The sequence below is a fragment of the Pseudophryne corroboree genome, chromosome 2, assembly GCF_028390025.1.
Source record: "Pseudophryne corroboree isolate aPseCor3 chromosome 2, aPseCor3.hap2, whole genome shotgun sequence".
Classification (NCBI taxonomy): Eukaryota; Metazoa; Chordata; class Amphibia; order Anura; family Myobatrachidae; genus Pseudophryne; species Pseudophryne corroboree.
The window spans coordinates 582,196,882-582,216,165 of record NC_086445.1 but is presented as its reverse complement, the minus strand read 5'-3'; the positions used below and the strand labels follow the sequence as shown (position 1 = coordinate 582,216,165).

General features: G+C 43.8%; 2 pseudogenes; one reads left to right on the top strand and one right to left on the bottom strand.

The window, feature by feature from the left end:
• Positions 1 to 4,043: 4,043 nt before the first annotated feature.
• Positions 4,044 to 4,162, bottom strand: LOC135052698 (5S ribosomal RNA; annotated as a pseudogene).
• A 12,381-nt stretch (positions 4,163 to 16,543) lies between these two features.
• LOC135054297 (5S ribosomal RNA) lies at positions 16,544 to 16,662 on the top strand (annotated as a pseudogene).
• The last annotated feature ends 2,622 nt before the right edge of the window (positions 16,663 to 19,284 follow it).

The window sequence follows — 19,284 nt, the reverse complement described above, 5'->3', positions numbered from 1 at the left end:
TTAAAAGACTTAAATGTGTTTTTAAGACATCATCATATCTTAAAATGCAGACTTTCCTTGGGCAGAATATAAACCATGCGTCAGGGGAGTGGCTTGACAGCCAATAAAGTTGGATACACACAGGGGTGTAGCTAGGTGCCATGGTGCCCGGAGCAAGGGCATGTTTCGGTGCCCCCTCTCCTGTACTGAATTGGGGGCATGTTACATTTGAAAATAAAAAATATAGAAAAATCCAAAATTGGCGACAGGGCCGGTTCTAGACCTTGTGGTCCTCAAGGTGAAAGTTTTTTCTGGATGCCCGTCATGTTTAAAACAGGGACAATGCGCGCCAAAGGAGCACCGCTTATACATGTTACTCTGCAGCTTCTAATGCAGAGAGAGGTGCTGCAACAGTAGCTAGGGCAGAGAGTGGTGCTGCAGCATCAATGTAGAGGAAGGTGCTGTTACAACTGGGGTAGAGAGGGGTGCTGCAACAGCTGAGACAGAAAGAGGTGCTGCAGCAGCCGGGGCAGAGAGAGGTGCTGCAGCACCTGGTGCAGAAAGAGGCGGTGCTGCAGAAGCTGAGGCAGAGAGAGATGCTGCAGTAGCTGGGACAAAGAGAGGTGCTGTAGCAGCCGGGGCAGAAAGAAGCATACCTCCCAACTTTCTTGTGTTCCAAGGAGGGACACACGCGCGCGCGCTCCCAAAAGGGGGCGTGTCCTATGAAAAGGGGGTGTGGCTTCACTGAGGACCATTTTCGTCACTGAGGGGGCTTACCCAGCGCTCTGTGAGCTGCTGGCATGCCCCCTCTCCTCCTGTCTCCCCTGAATAGACGCTGTGCGCATGCGCTTCCACGATTCCAAGCTGGTGCTGCATAATTTGTGGCCTGGTTATTGGCAAGCTGCTCAATCAGATTGTGATGTCACTCAGGTGCTAAAAGGGAGGGGTAATTCTGAGTAAGAAAAAACATTTTGCTATCCCTAATGCACACTGAGTGAAAAATAACACTACATAATAATCAGATAATACAGAGATCTTGGTTGCATATATCTGCAAATATAGGGTTAAGCCCCTAGGCTAAACGGCAAGGCGTCTCTGTCACTGGGGGTCCCTAATACTAGGTGTGGGTCTGGAATGTGGGGCCCCATCATGCCGGCACAGGCTGGCCACTCCAGGGCAGTACACAGGTGAAAATTATTAAGGGTTAATAAGAAGCACATAAATGCTATGTAAGTGAGAAGTGTGATTAAAATAATACAAAATATATACAATGTGATAGGGAAAAACATAAGTGTTAATAAAGACGCCTTGCTGTTCGGCCTGGGGCCTTAACCCTACATCTGCAGATATATGAAACCAAGATCTCTGTATTATCTGATTATTATAGCAAAATATTTGTTGCGTTTGCAAGACTGGGTTGATCTTCTGCCTCTGGAAGTATGACATCCTTGCGGAAGGGTTTCATGCGCTTATTATGAGCTAAAGCTTTTAGCACCGCAAAGGACCTATGAGCCATGACAGAAACTCTGGTCTAAATGTGTCATTATATGAGGGACTACGATAGTCCAGTAATTAAGGCCTAGATTTATCAAGCTTTGCAGAGTGATAAATTGTGTGGTGATAAAGTACCAGCTAATCAGCTCCTAACTGTCATTTTTTAAACACAGACTATAACAAGGCTTATAGGAGCTGATTGGTTGGTACTTTATCACCGTGCAATTTATCACTCTCCAAGGCTTGATAAATCTGGGCCTAAGGTACTAGTTCTGATATGTCTGTTCTAGTGAGCCATCTTACGCTTCTAGAATTCATAAAATAGTTAAATGCTTGACCCACAATACAGTAATGCATATGACCTGTGCACAACCAAAGTTGAGGGGCAGGTGCAGATTTATTGTTAGTGTTAGCAGCTTAGTGCTGGAAAAATGTAATTCCCCTGCTTTCAGCGGAGACTCAGGATGCTTGCCGCCCAAACCCAATTGTTGCTAGGAGGAAATCTCCCAAAGAACAAACACCTTTTGTGATGTGTTTATGCAGTGAAACAACAAAGAGAAAAAAATGACCAGGTGCTAATGAATTTATAAAAATTAGAATATAAATAACAAAATAAAAAACCTCACCAGCAAAAACTGTACATATATGCTTGTGTACATATATTTTAAATACATACATTCGCAAGATAACCAATGTACGAAAAAGACAAATAGAATAGGAGTTTTGCGCTAGTTCTTATTAGAGATGTGCAGCGGGCATTTTTCGTGTTGTGTTTTGGTTTTGGATTCGGTTCCGCGGTCGTGTTTTGGATTCGGACGCATTTTGGCAAAACCACCCTTTCGGATTTTTGTCGGATTCGGATGCGTTTTGGGTTCGGGTGTTTTTTTTCAAAAAACCCTCAAAAACAGCTTAAATCATAGAATTTGGGGGTAATTTTGATCTTAAAGTATTATTAACCTCAATAACCATAATTTCCACTCTATTCTGAACACCTCACAATATTATTTTTAGTCCTAAAATTTGCACCGAGGTCGCTGGATGACTAAGCTAAGCGACCCAAGTGGGCGGCACAAACACCTGGCCCATCTAGGAGTGGCACTGCAGTGTCAGGCAGGATGGCACTTAAAAAAATAGTCCCAAAACAGCACATGATGCAAAGATAAATAAAAAAAGAGGTGCAAGATGGAATTGTCCTTGGGCCCTCCACCCACCCTTATGTTGTATAAACAGGACATGCACACTTTAACAAACCAATCATTTCAGCGACAGGGTCTGCCACACGACTGTGGCTGAAATGACTGGTTGGTTTGGGCCCCCACCAAAAAAGAAGCAATCAATCTCTCCTTGCACAAACTGGCTCTACAGAGGCAAGAATTTCACCTCCTCCTCATCGTCTGATTTCTCACCCCTTTCACTGTGTACATCCACCTCCTCACAGAGTATTAATTCGTCCCCACTGGAAACCACCATCTCATGTCCCTGTGTACTTTCTGGAGGCAATTGCTGGTAAATGTCTCCACGGAGGAATTTATAATTCATTTTGATGAACATCATCTTCTCCACATTTTCTGGAAGTAACCTCCTACGCCGATCGCTGACAAGATGACCGACTGCACTAAACACTCTTTCGGAGTACACACTGGAGGGGGAGCAACTTAGGTAAAATAAAGCCAGTTTGTGCAAGGGCCTCCAAATTGCCTCTTTTTCCTGACAGTATACATACGACTGTCTGACATGCCTACAGTGATGCTGTCACTCATATAATCCTCCACCATTCTTTCAATAGTGACAGAATCACATGCAGTGACAGTAGTGACATGTCAGTAATCGTTGGCAGGTCCTTCAGTTCGGACCAGATGTCAGCACTTGCTCCTGACTGCCCTTCATCACCAGACAGGGGGCGATCGGGCACTGCTCAGATTAATGCAGTATTGATACTAGAGAACCAAAAATTGGACAATTAAACACTCCACAATAGGAAAAAGAAGAAAAAAACACCTGTTTTTTACTAAAATATATGACGTTGTCCTAGTTGGTGGTGCGCCCAGAGCCAGAGAATACATATACTCGGAAAAAGGGAGAAAAAGAAGGCTCTTGTGTGGGCGCACTCTTTAGAAAGAAAGGAAAATTCCTATAACATATAAAAAGAAATACTTAAAACATAACTTTTAATGTTGACGTTTATAATGAAATTACCCATATAGCTGATCCATATAAAAGAAAAGTGTAATGATAAAGGTTTTAAAATGTTCTGGTCTGTTTAATCACAATGCGTGATTGGAATGGTTGTAGACATTTGATCGTCTTACCCCATTTCCCCTGACCAGTACAGAATATCTGTATTGATGGAACCAAGGAGTGGTCATAGGGATTATTTGATAAGTACGTCCCACTAGGGCTACTCAAATTCAAAGATAGATAGTCTCCTGCATTCAACAGGACCTGACTTTCTGACGTAAACCACAATAATTGGTCGTAGGCCTCAAATATGAAAGAATCTCAAAGAAGTAAGAATTAGTGGTGATACTGCTGTTGGCGTCGCAACTCACATAGGAAGGGAAATGGTCCCTGCTCTACAACACCGGGTATTCGCAGGAAGTCTCCTCTCCCGGTACTAACCCGGCCCAACGCTGTTTGGCTTCCAAGATCGGACGAGATCGGGCATTGGCAGCGTGGTATGATAGTAGAGAATTTATATGACAGTACACCAATGAGAATGCACCTATATAAGAAAATAGGAGAAAGAGAAATAGAAGGATGAAAGAAATGAGAACAGTTTAGCAAGGAAAGAAATGAATTAGTAAAGTACATATAGGTGGATCTGCTTTCTGCATTAGACACAGCTCATCAATTCCCACATCTGTGGTATTGTGCTCTGTGAATCGCAGATGAGAGTCCACGAAAAAATAGTAAAGTGTGAGCAAGAGTTATGAAATATTTGATTTTGATTAAATTATCAGTGAAGAATTGCCGCAAAGGACTGGTAAGGAATTAAAATAAAGTAAGATTATATATGTCCTCAGAGAAATCCACCTAGTATTTTAAACATTAATTTGAGAAATCTCATTAATGACCATCATACATCCTGAGTGTAAAAATTCAATTGAATTTAACAAAATCAGGTGTGGTGAATCCCACAATCTGATCCAGGAAAATAATGATGTTTCTAATGACAAAAAAAGTGCTGATGATCACAGTGAATTAAATAATCTTATAACAGTATACTGGTCTCTGCTGGTGAAAACTCAGCATGCCAGTATAAATTCTCTACCAGGTGTTTAGAAAATCAAAGGAAATGGAAAACGGGATAAGAGAAAGATTTTGTGATATATGTTTTGCTTTTAGACAATCGCGCTTATAACAAAAATCTGTATATGTGCTACACAGGTCTAATCACATATTGTCCAATAAAGCATATTAATGAATACACATAGAATGTTGCTGTCTGTGCACATGTGGTGCCCCACTGCCGTGAAGATGATAATTGTGCACCATGGTAGTAAATATAGTGGTATTGTTGTCACCCACTGGGCAGTGAATTTATTGTATCTAAATTTATTGTATTTATTGTATTGAATTTATTGTATCTAAAAATCTGTGCTGCATGAACAATAGTCTGGGGGGACCCGCACATGGGGGATATGGAGAGAGACTGGCCCTGCACAAGAATAAAACTGTTGGGTCCCGGCGGAAGGATACGGGGACTCGGGGAAAGGAGGTGAAGGGGAGTGAGGACTGGTCAGTTGGCAGTTGAGCAACGGAAGAGAGAGGGTCTGAGCTAACGAAGCAGGGGAAGCGCTGTAAGGCTACGGAGCTTGAGGACAGGGTTTGGTCTCCCTTCGCGATCAGCGACTCTCACCCGGTGTTTGGCACCCAGCAGCAGTAGCGATGTGAGCTCTCCCTCGGCAGCAGTGAGCGGAAAATCCACGCCGGCGGGACCCGGGACGCAAGCCTCCAGCGGCGGTGGTGAGGAGCTGAGCTGAGGCGGCTGGCAGTGACGCAGAGATCCGGAGGGAGAGGAGAGGAGCGGCCTGTTGGTGAGTGACGGCCAGGGAGGCGGAGCCATCTATAATAAAAAGAAACAAAGAGTCAGCCACAGCTGAGAGTATAGGAAAGGTACCTTAACTTTATTAATCCTACAACTCCACGCAGGCACACCACACAGAGAGTCAAGCTACCTGCAAATAGCAATAAGTGCACTTATTAAACAGACTGAAAAGTAGTAAAAGACACACTGCAGTGTAATTCAGCATTGATTCAACACGTTCATATAGTAGTCCGGAGGCAGCAATCGACACAACTAGTAAGCATCGATAGGAGAGAAGATCGTATCGCAGTTAAGAGCTATCACATTTCCGTCAGGAATCAAGCCTCTGCTACCATACTATGCTAACAACAAAGAGAGGGAGTCAGTGTAATACGTCCTAAAGTCAGGAGAATGAACTGAATCCGTCAAGTTACATAGATGTGCATGTCCACCCAGTGAGAGAGGAACACCAGTGACTTGGTAATGGAGTGACTAATAAATACCTTCATTAAGGCACTCACAGTCATTTAGAGTAACAGGGCGTTTTACAGATCTCAACAGTAAATTCTGAACGAGAGACTATAGCTTGGACGGGAATTAATTGTGATAGATCCACTGAGGGACGTCACCCATATTAGAGTGGTAACTGTATTCGTCCATCGTTAAGGACAAGTTCAATTAACATGATAAAAGTAGTACCCAATTGAACTGCATATTGAAGTCAGACTTGGGGAGTACCGGGGATGTGATACATGTACTAATCTTACAAAGTTGTAGTACGTACATTTAACCAGCAATACTGGTCTGTTAGAGTTTTACCAAATGTTTTATGCTTGTATTCACTTATAACCGGCATGTTATTAGAGAAAGTTGGGTATCCATTTATTTACAGGCGGAATTGACAGCACGGAGTAGTGTAATAAACACGGTTACTAACTGTAAAGTTAATTATTCTGTTGACAATGAAACCGTATTGTGATGGTTTATCGAATTAATACTTATTTAACTTACCAGGAATTTCTTAAGCACCATTGCTATATCAATAAATTGAAATTAATTCTAAGCAACTAAAGGCAACGGTTATTTCTTAGGAGTTGTCCGACACACCTCTCAGCAAAGTTCTATACTGCTAAAGGTCCAGGCGGCAGGAATAAAAAAAGTAACTCAACCAACCATCATATCCGTCCAAACCCGATACTTACCTGGTTTGTCACATTGTGGCGTCACGAACAGGATTCGTACAAGAGTCAGGGTTAGTCCCCGTGGAATCAAACGAAATGTCTCAAGGAGACGACCAGGCCCAATCAGGTGCAGGAGAAACATCTGACCGGGAAGGGCCTGCTATGCCTGCATCCGCCCCTATTACCATGCCATACTATTTTGGCGCACCTTGGCTCCTCACGTTTTCAGGAGATGATCCTTCCACAAAAGCAAAGGAATTTAGGGACTTCAAGGATCAAATCGAGGCTATGTTCCGGTTGTACCCGTTAAATGAATCTCAAAAGATTGAGATAGTCATAGGGCAATTGAAAGGCCTAGCGCGACGGGAAGTGAAGTCGTGGCCCGCTAGACAAAGGAAAACTGCCAAAGAAATATTAGAGAAAATGGCTAACATGTATGATGCCAAGACACTGTCAGGACTAAAGATACGTCTCTATGCCAGGAAGCAACAGCCCCGAGAGGGTTTATGTGAATTCGCTGTAGAATTACAAGAAGCGCTACAAGCCATTAACTGTGCGAACCCATTGAAATTATACCGGAAGACGACACTCTTATAAATCAATTCATAGACGGAATTTATAGCGACCATACGAAGGGCCAAATAAAAATGTTGCAACGCCAAGAACCGACGTGCAGCTTCCAGGAGTTCAAGGAGCTGGCAATCAAGATTTTTGGGGATACGCCCCCGCTCAGACCATCTACTGTAACCTTGGAGGCAGTAGCACAAGGGAACCAGTCGACAGTTACAATTGATGCTCAAGACGTAATGAGAAGGCAGATAGCTGAATTAACCCAGGGAATGACGGAACTGTGTCGGGAGCTTAAAGCTTTGAAGGAAACGCCTAAGTCGCAAGGACAAGAGTGGCAAGGAGAAAGGAGAACACGTTATGTCAATAGAAGAGACGCGGCCTGGACTTCTCGCCGACTATCAACAGATCGATTCGACGACCAAGGCAGGCCGATTTGCCGACGCTGTAAGGAGAGTGGGCATGTGGAACGCAATTGTCAGCAACGGGAGCCTTTAAACCCCGATATCCCGAGGCCAGGGACCACCCCTCGGGAGAACCCTCCACAGTAGGTCCCGCACCTCGAGAGTGGTGGCCTCAGTATGTGGGTCCATGCCCATCGATAGAAATTAAGATCAATGGGGTTGCCATGACAGCGCTTTTAGATACAGGGTCTCAGGTTACCACTATCCAATGGAATGAGTTTGCTCGACACTGGGGAGAAGAGGATATGACCACACCACCGCCGGCCTGGTTGAACTTGCTAGCCAGCAATGGCCAAGGAATTGAGTGCTGTGGGTATTGGGAAGTGGAAGTGGAAATCGGTCAAGCTCAACTACCAAGACAGGGCTGTCTCGTTACTATGGTGGATGATAAGAACTTTCCACCTGTCATCATTGGAATGAATATTCTTAGGAGTTGCCCTGAAGAATTAGTCACGATATTAAAAAAAGAATCATTCAATCGTACCTGCTTAGCAAAACGAACGTTACAACACGCCATTCGATTCCTCCAGTGCCAGCAACGGTTCGCACCTTCGAATGGGGAAATCGGCACTGTCAGAGTAGCTGAAAAGCGAACTATACTGTTACCGCCAAACTCGGAAAATATCGTGTGGTGTAAGACCAGAATAGGACCCAGAGGAAGAAACTACGAAGCCATAATCGAAAGGAATCAGAGAGGCTGGACTGATTACTTCACGGTGGCTAGAAGTGTAGTAACGGTAAACCAAGGCCGAGTGCCTATACAAGTCTTAAACCCTCATAATCACCCAATTAGATTATATCGGTATCAACCTATTGCACAGATTTTTGAAGTTACGTTCCAAGATATAGTTGGCGTGGATGGTCTGGGGCCCATTGTAGCTGAACAGAGCCTGGCAACAAGCAGCCCTACTGAAAAAGAGGAAGACGGCCCCTGGTGGAAAGAAATAACTATTGGTGATCAAAATACCCCGGAAGAAGAAAAGGTGGGAGCCCTACATCTAGTAAAGAAGAATGAGAAAACCTTCAGTAAAAATCCATCAGATTTCGGGTACGTGGAGGGCATTCGACATCATATTCCGACAGGGAAGGCTGCTCCCGTCCGGGAACGCCATCGCCCTATCCCACCTGCGCTATATCAACCAGTGAAGAGTATGATAGAAGAAATGAAGGCGACTGGAGTGATTAGAGAAAGTCACAGTCCTTGGGCCGCACCCCTGGTACTGGTCAAGAAAAAGGATGGAAGTTTGCGTTTTTGCGTAGACTACAGGAAGTTGAATTCAGTCACACACCGAGATGCCTATCCCCTACCACGAATAGAGGAATCTTTAGCAGCCTTGCGGTCGGCTGCTTATTTTTCCACCCTGGATTTAACTAGTGGGTATTGGCAAGTATCGGTGGCCCCGGAGGACAGAGAAAAAACGGCCTTTACTACCCCAATGGGACTATTTGAATTTGACAGGATGCCCTTTGGATTATGTAACGCTCCCGCCACCTTCCAGCGAGTAATGGAACACTGTTTGGGGTATCGTAACTTCGACATGCTCCTTCTTTACCTCGACGATATTATCGTCTTCTCCAAAAATTATCAAGAGCATTTACAGCATCTGGATGAAGTTTTCGGTCGACTCGCCAATTATGGGTTTAAACTGAAGCCATCTAAGTGCTATTTACTCAAGTCCAAGGTACAATACTTAGGCCATATTGTCAGCGCCAAGGGGGTGGAGCCTGACCCCGAAAAAGTAAGATCGGTAAGAGACTGGCCTATCCCTACAACGATCCGAGATGTAAGACGCTTCTTGGGATTCGTAGGCTATTATAGAAGGTTTATAGCCAATTTTGCGAAAATTGCCGCTCCACTACACGAACTGTTGAGAAACGATTCAGGAAATGAAATAAGGAGGAATACCATCATCAAGTGGACGAATCGCCAGGATGAAGCATTTGAGAGATTGAAGACATTACTTACAGAAGCCCCACTCCTAGCTTATCCCAACTATGAGATTCCATAAAAGTGTATACCGATGCAAGTACTCAAGGTTTGGGCGCGGTCTTGGCGCAAGATCAGGAAGGAAAAGAAAGAGTAATTGCTTACGCAAGTAGGGGGCTAAGGAAAACCGAAAGGAATGATGAAAATTACAGTGCCTTCAAACTAGAACTATTAGCACTGATTTGGGCCGTAACAGATAAATTTAAAGATTACCTGGCTGCAACTCCGTGTGTTATCCATACGGATAATAACCCCCTAGCACACCTCCAGACAGCGCGGTTAGGGGCGTTAGAACAGAGATGGATGGCCCGGCTGGAAAACTTCCAATATCGAATCAAATTCAGGAGTGGACGGTCTAATGTTAATGCCGATGCACTATCTCGACTGCCCGAAAGTCCGGAAGAAGAAGTAGAGGATCAATGGGAAGAAGTAGAAATCCCTATGTTCGGACCAGGACCAAGTAAACAACGGGTGGCGGTTATTAACCTCACAGAAATCCTCATCTCTGCAGTAACTGATGACATTCTAAGTCAGCATGATATGGATTGGAAAAAGATTCAAGATGGAAGTCCAGTCCATATCATGCTGACTTAGAATGTCATCAGTTGGACATAGAGAAATGGATAGAAAGGTGTTCTGCCTGTGTGGTGAGAAGAGACATTCAGCCGGGGCAGAAAGCACCATTACATCCCATTTCTAGTCAACGCCCCTTGGACCTCGTAGCCTTGGATCATGTCAAGTTAGGGCCTAGTAATGCCGGATATCAATATGCCCTCATGATTATCGATCATTACTCCAAATTTATTGTAACAGTTCCGGTCCGGGATATCACCGCCAAAACCACAGCAGAAATCTTCTTGAAGAGTTTTGTCCGACCATATGGGTATCCGGAACGCGTTTTAACGGATCAAGGCCCCGCGTTCGAATCTTTGCTGTTTACAGAATTGTGCAAAATCTATGGGTGTAGGAAACTTCGGACCACCCCATACCACCCACAAAGTAATGGGTTATGCGAGCGAGCAAACCAGACCCTATTGGAAATGATCCGGTCGATTCCGTTGCCCCAAAGACTAAACTGGCCTGCGTTGTTGCCAGAATTGACCTATCTTTATAATAATATGGAACAGGCATCTACTGGGTATACACCATACTACCTTTTGTTCGGAAGGCTGGGAAAACTACCCGCAGATCTTGAGTTAAATACGATCCCGGAAGATGCCCTCGTCCCACAAACCGAATGGGTGACGGAGCATAAACGTCGCATTGAGGAAGCTAAGGAAGTGGTAGAAAGGAAGATGGAAGAAGTACATCGAAGACAGGAGGATTATTACAACAGAGATGCGCTGGCTGAACCATTACAAGTCGGAGATAGGGTCTGGAAAAAGAACACTCAGCGTAAGAACAAATTGGATAATAAATGGGAACTCATACCATATATAGTAATTAACCTTCCCACTCCGGACACCGTTGTCTATGAGATAAAGAAGGAAGAAGGAATTGAAAGTAGAACGATAATGGTACATCGAAATCAGCTCAAGCTATGCGTATCCAAAGCAATGTCAGAGGGTGTACAAAGAGAAACCATTCCCGCAATAAAAAGTTGGGAAGATGCAAACCGTTATCCTTTACGAGATCCAGTTGAATTATTACTATTTATGGGTGGGCCCTTTCCATCCAGTAGAGGAGTTGTAGATGCCCTACCGCCTGCAAGCACCCCAGTGAATGAGAACGTCATGGAACCCAAACCGGTTCAGGAAAATGAGGATGAGATCAATATGGAAATAAGCTCAAAAAGGCCGGTTAGAAGCACTAGGGGAGTCAAACCACTCCGGTTTAGACAATTGTAAGTCCACTCTAAGTATGCATGAGATATTGTATCACACTGATTTAAGTCATTAGTATATGCAGTAATTTAGGAAAATTGTAAGACATTTTGTAACTGTTCGGTGGAAAAGTAAGATGCATGAGGACAAGCATCATTTAAGTGGGGCTGAATGTGGTGCCCCACTGCCGTGAAGATGATAATTGTGCACCACGGTAGTAAATATAGTGGTATTGTTGTCACCCACTGGGCAGTGAATTTATTGTATCTAAATTTATTGTAATTATTGTATTGAATTTATTGTATCTAAAAATCTGTGCTGCATGAACAATAGTCTGGGGGGACCCGCACATGGGGGATATGGAGAGAGACTGGCCCTGCACAAGAATAAAACTGTTGGGTCCCGGCGGAAGGATACGGGGACTCGGGGAAAGGAGGTGAAGGGGAGTGAGGACTGGTCAGTTGGCAGTTGAGCAACGGAAGAGAGAGGGTCTGAGCTAACGAAGCAGGGGAAGCGCTGTAAGGCTACGGAGCTTGAGGACAGGGTTTGGTCTCCCTTCGCGATCAGCGACTCTCACCCGGTGTTTGGCACCCAGCAGCAGTAGCGATGTGAGCTCTCCCTCGGCAGCAGTGAGCGGAAAATCCACGCCGGCGGGACCCGGGACGCAAGCCTCCAGCGGCGGTGGTGAGGAGCTGAGCTGAGGCGGCTGGCAGTGACGCAGAGATCCGGAGGGAGAGGAGAGGAGCGGCCTGTTGGTGAGTGACGGCCAGGGAGGCGGAGCCATCTATAATAAAAAGAAACAAAGAGTCAGCCACAGCTGAGAGTATAGGAAAGGTACCTTAACTTTATTAATCCTACAACTCCACGCAGGCACACCACACAGAGAGTCAAGCTACCTGCAAATAGCAATAAGTGCACTTATTAAACAGACTGAAAAGTAGTAAAAGACACACTGCAGTGTAATTCAGCATTGATTCAACACGTTCATATAGTAGTCCGGAGGCAGCAATCGACACAACTAGTAAGCATCGATAGGAGAGAAGATCGTATCGCAGTTAAGAGCTATCACATTTCCGTCAGGAATCAAGCCTCTGCTACCATACTATGCTAACAACAAAGAGAGGGAGTCAGTGTAATACGTCCTAAAGTCAGGAGAATGAACTGAATCCGTCAAGTTACATAGATGTGCATGTCCACCCAGTGAGAGAGGAATACCAGTGACTTGGTAACGGAGTGACTAATAAATACCTTCATTAAGGCACTCACAGTCATTTAGAGTAACAGGGCGTTTTACAGATCTCAACAGTAAATTCTGAACGAGAGACTATAGCTTGGACGGGAATTAATTGTGATAGATCCACTGAGGGACGTCACCCATATTAGAGTGGTAACTGTATTCGTCCATCGTTAAGGACAAGTTCAATTAACATGATAAAAGTAGTACCCAATTGAACTGCATATTGAAGTCAGACTTGGGGAGTACCGGGGATGTGATACATGTACTAATCTTACAAAGTTGTAGTACGTACATTTAACCAGCAATACTGGTCTGTTAGAGTTTTACCAAATGTTTTATGCTTGTATTCACTTATAACCGGCATGTTATTAGAGAAAGTTGGGTATCCATTTATTTACAGGCGGAATTGACAGCACGGAGTAGTGTAATAAACACGGTTACTAACTGTAAAGTTAATTATTCTGTTGACAATGAAACCGTATTGTGATGGTTTATCGAATTAATACTTATTTAACTTACCAGGAATTTCTTAAGCACCATTGCTATATCAATAAATTGAAATTAATTCTAAGCAACTAAAGGCAACGGTTATTTCTTAGGAGTTGTCCGACACACCTCTCAGCAAAGTTCTATACTGCTAAAGGTCCAGGCGGCAGGAATAAAAAAGTAACTCAACCAATCATCATATCCGTCCAAACCCGATACTTACCTGGTTTGTCACACACATTGTACACAGAACAGCAGTGGGCTTACGGTCACCAAAATTGGAAAGAAGTAGGCAGGTCAGGGCATCATCAGGTGCCCATGCAGGAGCTAAAGGTTCACTCCATGTGCGGTTCCCCCCCCCCCCCCCCATGGAAAACGCGTTTTGCCCTGACGGGCTTGTTCACTTCCGGGTTAGAGGGGTAAGTGAGGAATATGGTTGAGAGGCAGCTAATAAGTAAGTACTAACCAATAGCTGAAGGATTCTTGACCGGTGGGCCGGAGATAACAGCTGCCGCTGAGGAGCTTCAGTCAGCTGTAAAGGTGACGGAGCGTGACGTAGAATAGGGGGCGGGGTCTCGAGACGCAATGTCGCTGGCTGTCCGTGTATACACTTAGAGTAGGGGGCGGTGACGGAGCGTGACGGAGAATAAGGGGTGGGGTCTCGAGACGCAATACCACTGGCTGTCCGTGTATACACTTATGGGAGGAATGGTCATATGGCCCTGAACAGCCGCGAGATCCCGGGCGCCATCTTTGTAGATGGCAAGTGTATGGTATAACGGCAGGCACACCTTGGACGCCATCTTACAATATGGCAAATGTGTAATAGAAGAGCTGCACAACGAAGGGAAAGCTAATTGAGCAATAAGTGAAAGACAGGATTGGGGGAACATTGTAATGTATAGGAGCACTAAATAGAAAAAGAGGTGGGTAAGAATTAAGATGGCATGGGATTTGCGTGAATAAATGAATTGATCGATTTAACATCAGATTAGTAATGACAAGGATTATAATATAATTGAAAATTATTTGGGAATAAATGGATATGGTTAATGAATCATGATGATAATAAAAATTAAAACTAAAGAAAAAATGGGAAAATATGGATATTTAAAGTGGAATAGTGGTGAGTGTAAATTGAACCTGCTAAGGTTATAAGTGGTCGGAGAATCTATGGCAGGATGTGGGTGTAGGTGGGGGGTAAAGTGAAGAGAGGAATGGTTGAGGTGATCTAAGCCAGGATGTGGGTGTGGGTGATGGATAAAGTGGAGAGAGGAATGGTTGAGGTGATAGGGGGGCCGTGTTGGATATTAATTTGGGGAAGACAGTGTGCAGATAAAATGAATAGTGAGAGGGGAGGGAAACACTGGCACTCTCTTAGAGGTAAAAAGGGGCGGGATGTGTGCCAGTTAACAAAGTGAGCGTGTAATGAAATGAAAAAGTGTCAGGAGATCGTGGTGACCGTGTTAATCGGCACAGAAGTGTAGGAATAAAGGAGTGTAAAACAAGTTATGGAGGATGGACTAAAGGGGAAGGGGTGGGTAGTGATGATGAAGGGGGGGGCGCCGGGCTGGGAAATGGGAATAGGGGAGGGGGGGGGGGAATCAATGGGTGGGGGGAGGGGGGGGGGAGGGAGAGGGAAGAAGGGGGAAGGGGAAAGAGGGGGATATATCCATATTTTCCCATTTTTTCTTTAGTTTTAATTTTTATTATCATCATGATTCATTAACCATATCCATTTATTCCCAAATCATTTTCAATTATATTATAATCCTTGTCATTACTAATCTGATGTTAAGTCGATCAATTCATTTATTCACGCAAATCCCATGCCATCTTAATTCTTACCCACCTCTTTTTCTATTTAGTGCTCCTATACATTACAATGTTCCCCCAATCCTGTCTTTCACTTATTGCTCAATTAGCTTTCCCTTCGTTGTGCAGCTCTTCTATTACACATTTGCCATATTGTAAGATGGCGTCTAAGTACTGCCTGCCGTTATACCATACACTTGCCATCTACAAAGATGGCGCCCGGGATCTCGCGGCTGTTCAGGGCCATATGACCATTCCTCCCATAAGTGTATACACGGACAGCCAGCGGTATTGCGTCTCGAGACCCCGCCCCTTATTCTCCGTCACGCTCCGTCACCGCCCCCTACTCTAAGTGTATACACGGACAGCCAGCGACATTGCGTCTCGAGACCCCGCCCCCTATTCTACGTCACGCTCCGTCACCTTCACAGCTGACTGAAGCTCCTCAGCGGCAGCTGTTATCTCCGGCCCACCGGTCAAGAATCCTTCAGCTATTGGTTAGTACTTACTTATTAGCTGCCTCTCAACCATATTCCTCACTTACCCCTCTAACCCGGAAGTGAACAAGCCCGTCAGGGCGAAACGCGTTTTCCACGGGGGGGACCGCACATGGAGTGAACCTTTAGCTCCTGCATGGGCACCTGACGATGCCCTGACCTGGCTACTTCTTTCCAATTTTGGTGACCGTAAGCCCACTGCTATTCTGTGTACAATGTGCACAGACAGCAACATTCTATGTGTATTCATTAATATGCTTTATTGGACAATATGTGATTAGACCTGTGTAGCACATATACAGATTTTTGTTATAAGCGCGATTGTCTAAAAGCAAAACATATATCACAAAATCTTTCTCTTATCCCGTTTTCCATTTCGTTTGATTTTCTAAACCCCTGGTAGAGAATTTACACTGGCATGCTGAGTTTTCACCAGCAGAGGCCAGTATACTGTTATAAGATTATTTCATTCACTGTGATCCTCAGCACTTTTTTTGTCATTAGAAACATCATTATTTTCCTGGATCAGATTGTGGGATTCACCACACCTGATTTTGTTAAATTCAATTGAATTTTTACACTCAGCTCAGGATGTATGATGATCATTAATGAGATTTCTCAAATTAATGTTTAAAATACTATGTGGATTTCTCTGAGGACATATATAATCTTACTTTATTTTAATTCCTTACCAGTCCTTTGCGGCAATTCTTCACTGATAATTTAATCAAAATCAAATATTTCATACCTCTTGCTCACACTTTACTATTTTTTCGTGGACTCTCATCTGCGATTCACAGAGCACAATACCACAGATGTGGGAATTGATGAGCTGTGTCTATCGCAGAAAGCAGATCCACCCATTTGTACTTTACTAATTCATTTCTTTCCTTGCTAAACTGTTCGCATTTCTTTCATCCTTCTATTTCTCTTTCTCCTATTTTCCTATATAGGTGCACTCTCATTGGTGTACTGTCATATAAATTCTCTACTATCATACCACGCTGCCAATGCCCGATCTTGTCCGATCTTGGAAGCCAAACAGCGTTGGGCCGGGTTAGTACCGGGAGAGGAGACTTCCTGCGAATACCCGGTGTTGTAGAGCAGGGACCATTTCCCTTCCTATGTGAGTTGCGACGCCAACAGCAGTATCACCACTAATTCTTACTTCTTTGAGATTCTTTCATATTTGAGGCCTACGACCAATTATTGTGGTTTACGTCAGAAAGTCAGGTCCTGTTGAATGCAGGAGACTATCTATCTTTGAATTTGAGTAGCCCTAGTGGGACGTACTTATCAAATAATCCTTATGACCACTCCTTGGTTCCATCAATACAGATATTCTGTACTGGTCAGGGGAAATGGGGGTAAGACGATCAAATGTCTACAACCATTCCAATCACGCATTGTGATTAAACAGACCAGAACATTTTAAAACCTTTATCATTACACTTTTCTTTTATATGGATCAGCTATATGGGTAATTTCATTATAAACGTCAACATTAAAAGTTATGTTTTAGGTATTTCTTTGTATATGTTATAGGAATTTTCCTTTCTTTCTAAAGAGTGCGCCCACACAAGAGCCTTCTTTTTCTCCCTTTTTCCGAGTATATGCCCTTCATCACCGCCAGCGGGTTGTTTTGGACATTTTATCCTTTCCTTGGCAGCTCCAGTGGCGGTAGAAAATGAAGGAGGAGCTGTTGGCGGGTCACGTTCCACTTGACTTGACAATTGTCTCACCAGCAGGTTTTTGAACATCTGCAGACTTGTGTCTGCCAGAAAGAGAGATACAACGTAGGCTTTAAACCTAAGATCGAGCACGGTGGCCAAAATGTAGTGCTCTGATTTCAACTGATTGACCACCCGTGAATCCTGGTTAAGCGAATGAAGGGCTCCATCCACAAGTCCCACATGCCTTGCGGAATCGCTCCGTTTTAGCTCCTCCTTCAATCTCTCCAGCCGCTTCTGCAAAAGCCTGATGAGGGGAATGACCTGACTTAGACTGGCAGTGTCTGAACTGACTTCACGTGTGGCAAGTTCAAAAGGTTGGAGAACCTTGCACAACATGGAAATCATTCTCCACTGCGCTTGAGTCAGGTGCATTCCCCATCCTTTGCCTATATCGTAGGCAGATATGTAGGCTTGAATGGCCTTTTGATGCTCCTCCATCCTCTGAAGCATATAGAGGGTTGAATTCCACCTTGTTACCACCTCTTGCTTCAGCTGATGGCAGGACATGTTCATGAGTGTTTGCTGGCGCTCCAGTCTTTGGCATGCGGTGGCTGAATGCCGAAAGTGGCCTGCAATTTTTCGGGCCACCGACAGCATCTCCTGCACGCCCCTGTCGTTTTTCAAAAAATTCTGCACCACCAAATTCATTGTATGTGCAAAACATGGGACGTGCTGGAATTTGCCCACATGTAATGCACGCACAATATTGGTGGCGTTGTCTGATATCACAAATCCCCAGGAGAGTCCAATTGGGGTAAGCCAATCTGCGATGATGTTCCTCAGTTTCCCTAAGAGGTTGTCAGCTGTGTGCCTCTTATGGAAAGCGGTGATACAAAGCGTAGCCTGCCTAGGAATGAACACCAAAACAAAACCACACAGCTTTGACTGTCTAACCACTAATGATTTCAACTGTCAAACCTGTGTAACAATCAAGCGCACTAAAACTAACTCCTTAGATGGGTACCAATTTTAAATGATATATTTGCAGCTCCCAATAGAGTATTCTACCTTACTCCAAACTTGAACACTAAAAACATATACCATATAAGAATATGTATATTACAAGGAAGCGCATATATATAATCTATTTGATTAAAAATTGTAAATATTTTTTATTTAGTATTCAATTTTCTTAATAATGCATGACATAATAAAACCTTAAAACACACCAAATCTGCAGTGCAAAGAAGTCCAGAAACTGTGACTATTACCGTCCAGATAACCATATACCGCTGGAGCTCCAATAAGGATTTTCTTTAAGCACACTAAGTGCTATTTTTGTAACTCCCCGGTGAAAAGCTGGTTATTTTAAAGTGATATCCGTTGTTACTTTGTATCCACTAGCCAGAACAATATACTTTGTAGGAACTGCAAATGTTCACAATGTGCCTGCCGCACAGCAGCTAGTGTCCCCTTTCTCACCCCACCGCCAATGATTATTGCTCACCACAGCCGTACGTTGAAGCCTCAGTGCGGCTAGATCTTAAATGGTTAGTACCGAAGTTCTCTGGCGGGAGCGGCGGTAACAGCAGCGTCCACGGGGGAAGGGTGCACACTTTCAAAGTTGGTTTTAAAAGATTCTTCCAAAGTGTTCTCTGGCATAGAGGGATTCTGGACAGCCTGCCGGTGTTTAAAATGGATCCTTAACGCGTTTCTCCGTGCTTCCAATCTCACGGTTTCATCAGAAGGTATTGAGGTGCATTAGATTGTCCGTATTTAAATACCAGGTACCCAATCAATGGAGAGCATTAATTAATTAAACTTTTACAGGTGTGTTGATCTTCTAAACCTGTGTTATCATCTCTCATTAGTTCACACATTAAAAACTATAATAAACTATAACATAAGGCAACAACCTACTTATATTCATTATACAAATATAGAGAACCATTTCGTTTATAGTATATATTCCGTATTATTCATTTATTTATTTGCACAAGAGACATAGGAGTTAATTTTCATTTTAAATCTTTTTAGATGATAACTATCCTTTC